The following is a 10,000-nucleotide window of genomic DNA, read 5'->3' on the forward strand; positions in this document are numbered from 1 at the left end:
AGAGGATCTAATTAACAGTGGAGTTCCTATGTTAATCTAAGATGACACAGCAGTGTGGCAGCCTTCGGTGTTGCTCGCGTCACGGCACAAGTTTTGGGGAGAAGCAATCCCGTTACGCCTTTTAGTTCTGCTTTTGGAACACCTGTGATTCGCCACAATGAGCTGTGATACGTCACGACACCTGTGATGTACCACAATAAATCTGTGATGCGCCACAACATCTGTGATGTGCTATAACACTTGTGATGCGACTACATCCCATTCTGTACCTTACACATCTACAACACGTCAAGTGGAATCGTTATATTTTTTTCTCATTTGAAAAGGATTTAATTATAGAAAACGCGAGTCAGTTTTCGAAATATGCGAGGGGGGACTTAGACATTACCCAGGATATGTAAAGTACAGTGCGGCATGGATATTCACGTAAAAGAACCTTTGTTCTTTGGAAAACTATAGTGGATGAAATTCACTTATACTCAACCATTTAATATTCAGATGAAGACAGGTGAAAAAGTATATAAATAGATAAATATTGCTTAGTTCCTTCATCAGAGCAGGCATATGTACATTAAAAAGGAAAAATGATAATTTCCATAAACGAAAACTTACGATGGTGTATCATGTTGACACACAGATGAGAGAAAATAGAGATAACCTTGTTTAGAGTAAACAAAATATCAGATAGCTACCGTTCATATGCTAAAGAGAAATGTAAATAATTTTCTTTTTTTTTATATAGGTAGAAGGATCAGACATGGAAGAATAAAGCAAATGTCACCTTTTTTTTAAAAACAAAAAGGAATGAGAATTTTTTTTTCTTTCTTTCTTCACAGCATTTTTCGGAAGTTGAGAGTAAACTTAAAAGATAAGGAAAATATACACCGCAGCCATCCAACATGTCTGAACCTGTCTGTAAGATAAACGTTGCTATTAACCCCCCCATGCCATAAGTTTCTAAGTAACTATAAGCAGGTTCGCGAGGAAATACCCAACGTGCTGAGGCGTGTCTCGTGAAAAAAAAATACTTCTCACCGAAATATTCATATTTACAAACATGAAACGAAAGAAAAAAATGTAAATAAAGTAGTATAACAATCAGATAGATGAATAAATAGATAAAAATCCTGATAAAGAGACACGTAGGAGCCCCAGCATCGTTGGGGATTCCCCCGCGAGGAAGACCCGAGCGGCTGAATATATATATATATACTCGCAAGGTTTGATAAACAAATCATCTTACCAGCTGTAGTCACGTGTCCGAGGTCCAGTCCAAACGGGTGGAAAACGGGGTTGGAGGATACACAAGAAACACAATAAGACATGGTAAGAGCCGGGCGTCAGTAAGTGAGCAGAATGGGCGGCGTCTGCGGGCGTTTCTGTACGTGACCGCGGGGTCTGTGGTGTCTCCTCTGATCCTGTGCTGAGGAACCCGGGTGTGGGGTGGGTCTAAATGGAGGGGGCGTGTGGTGTAGGGGCGGGGGGTAGTGTGTGAGGGGTCGTAGTGTATGAGGGTGTGTGTGGCGAGGGGTTGGAGTGTGTGAGGGGTGTGTGTGGTGAGGGGTCGGAGTGTGTGAAGGGGCGAGTGGTGAGGGGGCGAGTGGTGAGGGGTCTGAGTGTGTGAGGGTGTGTGTGGTGAGGGGCCGTAGTGTGTGAGGGGTCTGAGTGTGTGAGGGGGTGAGTGGTGAGGGGTCTGAGTGTGTGAGGGGGCGTGTGCGGACGAATCGGTGTGTGAGGTGGTGTATGCCGAGAGGTCGTATGCTGAGGGGTCGTATACTGACGAAACATAGTGTCCTGAACGATCGTATGCTGACGAAACAGTACGTGAGGACTCGTATGCTGAGAGATCACAGTTCGCAGAAGGCTTGTATGCTGACGAGTCCTTGTGAGTGGTTTTATGCTGAGGAGTCGTTTTCTGTGGGGTTGTATGCTGTCGAATCTGCCAAGAGGACGGTTCCCTCACTGTATGTGGAAGGTTTCTTGGTGTATTTGTGGGAGTTGGGATTCTGTCAATAACTTGTGAACTTCTCGTGTGTTAAGGAAGCGATTCGATGCATTGATCCTAAGTCTCTAGATCAAAGCTTTGTGAGTTTCTAATCAAACTTCAAAAGTGTGGTGAAGCTTCATTGCGCTGCATGTGCAAGCATTGTGATCCTATGCTGAAAGGGGTCTCGGTCATAATGCTAAACGCTTGCCTTAAATCTTAGAAATCCCTTGACTTACTTGTCATATGTGTTGTTCTTATACTCAGCTTCTTAACGTGGGACGAAAGAACGTTTTGTATAGAGGCTTTTTCGGGAAATATTTATCTATCATTATTATTATTATTATTATTATTTTTTTTTTTTGTTAGGCCTTCTGGATATGTGAGAAACAATGTGATACAGGCCTCTTATCATATAAAGCCTCTTCTGGGCCTATATATGCCTTTCTTTTAAGATTAATTAATGTTTATTTAAAAGCCTCTACCATTCTGTCATTGATGAAATGCAGAAATAGGTAACTGTTTTTTGAGACAAGAAATTATATTCTGTATTTCTTTATATGTTCTAACATTGCATAAATAGAGGAAAGCAGAGAGAGAGAGAGTGAGAGAGAGAGAGAGAGAGAGAGAGAGAGAGAGAGAGAGAGAGAGAGAGAGAGAGAGAGAGAGAGAGAGAGAGAGAGAGAGAGAGAGAGAGAGAGAGAGAGAGAGAGAGAGAGAGAGAGAGAGAGAGAGAGAGAGAGAGAGAGAGAGAGAGAGAGAGAGAGAGAGAGAGAGAGAGAGAGAGAGAGAGGTAGAGAGAGAGAGAGATAGATAGATAGAGAGAGAGAGAGAGAGAAAGAGAAAGAGAGAGAGAGAGATAAATAAATAGATAGATAGATAGAGAGAGAGAGACATAGAGAGAGACGAAGATAAATAGATAGATAGAGAGAAAGAGAGTGAGAGGAGAAAGAAAAGGAAGCAAAAGAACAAGAAGAACAAGAAGAAAAGAATTATGCAGCACTAGAACACACGAACATCCCTGAATCCTAGCCTCACAAAGCTCGTGTATTATCTTGTATTTCCCGGATCGCTCGAGAGTGTCTCTACATCAGTCTACAGGAGAGTCATTCAGAGGAGACCAACAGTAATAGCCATCATGTGACTGGCGGCGATAATTGCCATAAAACTCATTTGCGATCGATCAGATATTTATCGACAACAGGTTAGTGACATTTATATTTTTTCGGATTTTAGAAGGGATTATATTTTTTTTACATTTTTTACTATTATATAATTTATTTTTTTTTCGTTTTTTTTTTTCTTATTTGATACAAGAACGCCCGCAGAAAGCCGCCCCTAGCGATAATGGCCGCGTCGAAATTGTTAATAGGCCTATCAATAAATTTTACTTGTCTACTAGGCCACACTTCAATCTAAATAGGACTAAGGCAATGGACAAGGGTCTTCTGAACGTCCAGGCTCCGTGTAGAGTCCCAGAAGCTCCTTCGCTGAACCCATGAACCGTTTGAGTCGAATCCTCCCATTTCCTGTGTTCTGATTGGCTGAGAGAGAGAGAGCACGTCACAGCATCGCCAGCCAATCAGGAGACACATCGGGTGCTTAAGATCGACGAGGGTGCATGAGTTCAAGGGAAATTCGACCTAAGGGCACAGAGCACGAAGCGAGGCCGCCAGTCAACCCAAGGCGTCCGTCGCCATACAAAAAAGCATCAGGAAAACCGGGCTTATTAACGGTTGGCTTACACAAAAAATTCTCTTCTTACGCATTCAAACACTAAATGATATATATTGTGACATCTTACAGAAAAAAGAGTACACCAGAGTTCTATCAAATCCTATAATGCTTCGTAATCAAAACAGACTGAGGGCTCTGTATGTTGCTTCAGCCCTTTCCACATATTTTTTTTTTTTTTTTGGAGGTCTTTTTACTTTACTCTTCGTGAAGCATATAAAGCTCTGGACAGCAAACCTATTTGGCTACCTAACAGACTACCACAGGTCACAGACGCTTGACACGAATACAGCCTAACATCTAACAACACAGATGCATTGTCAATACACTCACGCAGGCAAGACAGTACGGTCACGCGCACGCACAGACAGTACATTCTCACGCACACGCACGCAGAATCCAGAGCTCACGGCGGAGGAGCGACGGGAGGTCCCCTGTGACGACGCCGCACGTAGATCTGCACGTACGAACGTCTACGAGTCCTACGTTCGTACATACATACACACGCGCGCGTACGTATGCGTCCAAAGGGAACCATAAATCTGGGTATGCTAATACACAGATTTGATGTCCTTTGTCTTACGCCCGCTTGCTGATGGCGGGCGACACTCGGGCTCTACGTGACGGGGGGGCGAGAGCAGCGCCGTCACAGGCCCGCCCGCCCCTCCCCCGCCCGCCGCTGGCTCTCACACGCACAGCCTCGTCTAGGAACAAGCATCAACCACAATACTTTGCCAACAGATCACATTACGGATAGAGACATATCGAACAAGTTAATTGCTTTTGGGTTTTATGAAGTCTGCCTGAAAGGACTATGAGGATTGTCATCGCCTCTTCAGGTCTGACCCAGTGAAACGAGGTCATACTCGATAGTGAATGTGCAATATGTCCCTGAAAAGAAAAGGCTTGCCATGCAGTTGTCTTAGATGTACCTAATCTAGAACCTCGCATGCAGAACACTGTATCCATGCTTTATGCACCGTTATGCTATATTATTGTTTTCCATTCCTGTGGGAAGAATGCAAGGCAATCATTCTCAGTCAACCTTGTCACCGGTGTGTACATGGGAGGGTCCACACGGTACTAAGGTTAACGCCGCCAAGACCGCCAGGGTGACATTGGCGGCACTGTCGTTGTTTAAGATGCTGGGTTACATACCATTTTACTATTTACATTTACAGAGTTTATTCAATGTACTTCTATGGTTCCTCCTAGTGTTGTGGAGCCCCGCCTATGTGTCCAGCTCTGCCATTCCTATGAGGGGGAGGTGTGGTCTCGCCCGAGGGTGCCAGGAAGTGCCATGGTGATAGTGCCTGTCATATCCCCTCCCCTCTCCCCCCCCAGGACACGATCACCATGACTCACCATAGCCTCTCGGGAGACCTCGGGGGTATTGTCTTAGGCATATAGGGTATAAGGTAGAATGTAGCTTTGACCTTCTCCATCTAAAGTGTAAATGTCCCACTGGTGTTTCATTGTTGTTGTTGTTTTTTTATCATTTTCCTTCATTTTTCGGGGATTTCGTTTTCGGGCGATGGAATTTCCACTCTTTATATGATATGGATGAATGTGAAAATGAGAAACATAAAGAAAAGAAAAGAAAAGAAAGGAAAAGAAAAAGGCCGCACTAGAATAAAAAAAGAAGAAGAAACAAACCATAAATATAGAAAGATAATTATCAGGATGATTAGTTACATGAAAAAATGTAACCAAATAAATAGAAAAAATAACAAAAACAAAAACAAAAATGTAAATAAATAAAGGGTTACTACAGACAAAAAGATAAAATAAATAATAATTAAAATAGTTACATAAAAACAAAAACAAAAATGTAAATAAATAAAGACTCTACAGACAGACAAAATAATAACAATAATGATAATGATAATAATAAATAAATAAAAACGTGACTACAACGTTATGTAAATGAAAACGACCATTATGAAAATGACACAAATAGAAATGATAGTGACACTGAAAAGTAGATTAATGGCCCCACCGAAGAAAGACCACCCCCATTAAATGAACCACTTAATAATGATTAAAACATCACGCCCGTGCTATTAACAACTGATACTAATGACCATAAGAATGAGTGATGATAAACATGTCATTAAACACCACATGACAAGTATGACAGTGACAGCTACCGAAATGAGGATGTTTGTTTCCATATCAGTATATCTCTTTTTTCCAACACCTCAAAACAATTAAAATAATCACGATACTAATTAAAAACAAATCACACACCACGGTGCTTACCATACCAAACCTCTCCCCGCTTAATTATGGGAGCGTTGGTATCTTATCAGAAAGAAATTAATGGAGAAATAGTAAAAAAAAAAGTAATAAGAGAATCGAATCGGACACTGCAGTCTGCGCGAGTCAATTTCCAACGTGTCGGAAACGTGTTAACAAATAGTCTTAAATCACGTGACAAGTCGGCCATCGTTACCACGCCAAGATCCGCCCCGACTTGGCCACGATTATGCAGTCGAGTTGCAAATCAATCCAATGGAATCATTTAAAAAAAAAGGAAATGCGGGTATAGTATAACATTAAACAAAAAAAAAAAAAAAAAAATGGAATGAAAAGGTGGTGATGGTGGTGGTGGGGTGGGGTGGGGGGGGAAGGGGTATAGTATAACATTGAAAAATAAATAAATAAATGTAATGAAAAGGTGGTGGTGGTGGGAGGGGGGGGGGAAGGGGTATAGTATAACATCAAAAAATAAATAATAATAAATAAATGCAATGAAAAGGTGGTGGTGGTGGTGGTGGGGGAGAAAGGTAAGGGGATTCCCCCTTTTGGCTACCTTACCTAGATCTTCCGCCGTGTCCTTGTCGCTTCTGGAACAAGCCGAGTGAAATGAGACTGACTCTTTATTTGGGGGAAAAACCCAAGCTGTGGTGAGCCTTTGTACACGTGGAGGTGCGAATTTACATTTTTTTGGCATTTTTTTTGGCATTTTATCTACAGAAATTCATATACAAAAAACCGAACCAAAATGTATTATTTGACTTTATACTTCGGCTACAGATAGAAATGAGTAAATAAATGGCAGATAAGTAATGAATTTACAGGTCTGTACATTCTTCTGTACACTTGGTGGTGATTTTGTAGCTATGTACACACGGCAGCAGTATTTGACAGCGTCTTCTTGATGTGCCACGACTACCAGACGCGCGCTGGTGACGTAATAGTGACGTACAGTGACGTATGTATTTTTTTTCTTTCTTTTACTATCGACGAATGAAGGCGGTGAGTGATGACGTAGTGGTGACGTGGTGATGACGTGGCGGTATTTATAAGTGTATGTGTGAGACAGAGATTGCGAACGAGGCCAGATTATGGTGATTCGTGGTGAGCAAGCAATGGGAACCGTCGGCACCGTACGGCACGATCTGATGGTGACGTGTGTGGTGAGCGCAGGTGGTGATGACAATCCCGAGTTGGCTTTGCGAGGGACACAATATCCACTGAACTAAAGAGGGCACTGAAGGATGTATGGTGAGTCGTCACGTGGGTCCGAATATAAACCTGTGCACTTAATCAGCTAAATACAATTATAGATTGTCATAGTAAGCTTGTGAGTACCTGATACCCTAAGTATATGTCTGTAATTTGTATTTCTTTAACATTATTATTATTCTATTATCTTGTCTTATATATATGACAAAAAAGAGTTCACTACAAGCATTATGTTCTCTATAGAACTAAAGCGGCCACTATAACATGTTTTCTGTTTTAAAAAAAGAGTATATATAGTTATATCTCCTACAGTCTAAAAAATCTCTCAACTGACTTTTTTTTTTTACTCGCATCCAGAGTTCTGTGCTTGCAGGGTTATTCTCGCGAGTGGATCGAGATCTTTGGAGGAAGCAAAGTACGTTACAAGCAATGAGAAGAGTTGTCTTTAAAGCTTGGGTAGAGGAGACGGGGGTTTTAGTACGTAAAGCGAGGGGGAGGAGGTGGGTTGAAATACGTGAGGATTAGGATTTTAGAGTACGTGAGAATCAGTGTTGGGTCTTGTTTTGATTTTTTTAAATTTTCTTCGAATGTGATTTCTTGAGTGAAGTGTTTTTTTTTTGTTTTTTTTTTGGAGGTTTTTAGTCTTTGGAGGAATTTGTACGTGTGGAGGCAAGGCGGTGTTAGGGTCGATTCTAAAAGCTGTGGGTGAGGGATTTGATAGCGTGTGATATACGTGATTGAAGCAAGTCTTTATAGTACAAGGATGACTAAGTCTATCTTTATAGAAGATTAAGCAAAGGGGTGAATGGAAAGCTACATTACTTCAGGCTAAACTCCAGTACTAGGACCATTTTTTTTCTTTTTTTTTGTGCTGGGGAAAGGGGGGGGAGTAATTTTTTTGGACAGAAACAAGAACCAAAGCAAGAATTCTTTGATTTTTTTTTTGCGGCATCTTTGTTTTTTTTTTGGCAAATTTCACGCCACTGCCTCTAATCTCAGGAAATAAAACACTGGCAACTCAACCCCTGACTAAGGAGTACTCCAATTCGCCAAACATCTTTTTGCAAAATCTGATCAGCTGACACTCAACACTTGAATCTACATACATTTAGTGTTGATTTTAAATCGTATTCATCATCATTTTATTAAAATATCATCATCATCAACACCATATTTTTCTCTCTCAAAAAGACACTTGGCGAATCGCAGTGCTCCAGAGACCGGAGTGAGTTGCCAGTTCGTCCTTTTACCCGGGAGTGGACGCAGGACAGCGCTCGGGGGGGTTCTAAGGGGAAAGGGAGCGAGATCCAAGTCCTTCGAGGGGAAAAAGGTGCATCGCGTGGCTTGCAGGACATAAGCCTTTCACATACGCAGCGAAGAGGGGAGAGGGAGGGGGAGGGGGAGCGCGAGCGAGGGGAGGAGGAGGGGTAGAAGGAGGAATAGGAGGAACTCAACTACGTAGGACCTATTGCCCTCAGGAGGCGGGGTAGCAAAGGGAGGGGAAAGGGGGAGGAGGGTGTGCAAGGCCTTGGTGCATGTGTGCCAGGCAGGGTCATCAGCGTGAGGTCACCAAGCTAAGCCTCAGTGGGTGTAGAGGGGGTCAAGGTCACAATGCCAGGTCACGCAAAGGTGGGGGAGCGAACAGACTCTGGGAATTTATGAAATAGCGATCACCAAGGATCTCGCTAATGCTAGTTCGCAAAAAATGGGCTACGGATGTCGTTCGTTAACTAGTGCGTTCCCTCGTGTCTAATTGCAAAAAGTGCGTGACTAGATATCCATACACAAGATGTGAAAAATCACACACATACTATATGTATATACAGATATACATGAATACAGACAGACACAAAAAACATACATGTCGAGCGATATGTATATATATATATATATATATATATATATATATATATATATATATATATATATATATATATATATATATATACATATATATATATATGTATATATGTATATATATATTTATATATATATATATATATATATATATATATATATATATATATATATATATATATATATATATATATATACACATATATACATATATACATATACATATACATGTACACATACATATACATACACATATGCATATGCATATCCATATGCATGTACATACATACATACATATATAAAGTATATATATCCATATATATATATATATATATATATATATATATATATATATATATATATATATATATATGTATATGTATGTATATATATATATGTATATATATATATATATATCCATATATATATACATATACACATATACATATACACATGTATAGTTATGTATAGCTATATGTATATATGGCTGTATGTATTTAGTTATACATATATACTTCTTCAGTACAGATAACCACTTGTAAATACATGTATGCATGTGCCATAGTTTAGTATAATCTATATATACACAATTTACGTATAGAAATACATACATCTGTACACAAAATCTTTCCATGCATGGCTGCTTTGTAATCTCAAAACTATAGCTTCTAAATCTGTACATTTCTGACTCGCTAAGTAAAAAACAGCAGCGCAGCCGTGTGTTCTACAGATGGCAGACTGACGCGGCGGCAGGTGGCAGCAGCACCCAAACCCGGCCAGGCTAGGACACATGACAGCCACGTCACCGTCGCCGCGATCGTGCCACCCTGCGCCCCAAGCTGCCATTCAATTAGGGCGACTCTACTACACAAATGCTCTAGGAAAACGAGCCCAATTGAAGGCGCGCGCGAGGGCGAGTCAGGGTGAATCGCGAGAGGCGGAGGAGAAGCAGCG

The 10,000-nt window shown here is 41.0% G+C and overlaps 1 protein-coding gene across 1 annotated transcript in view; it reads right to left on the reverse strand.

Annotated features, from left to right (window-relative positions):
* cac (calcium voltage-gated channel subunit cacophony) overlaps window positions 1–10,000 on the reverse strand; it is a 276,253-nt gene that overhangs the window by 125,676 nt on the left and 140,577 nt on the right. The gene's annotated exons all lie outside the window — the stretch shown is intronic.

This window comes from Penaeus vannamei, chromosome 32, assembly GCF_042767895.1.
Source record: "Penaeus vannamei isolate JL-2024 chromosome 32, ASM4276789v1, whole genome shotgun sequence".
NCBI lineage: Eukaryota > Metazoa > Arthropoda > Malacostraca > Decapoda > Penaeidae > Penaeus > Penaeus vannamei.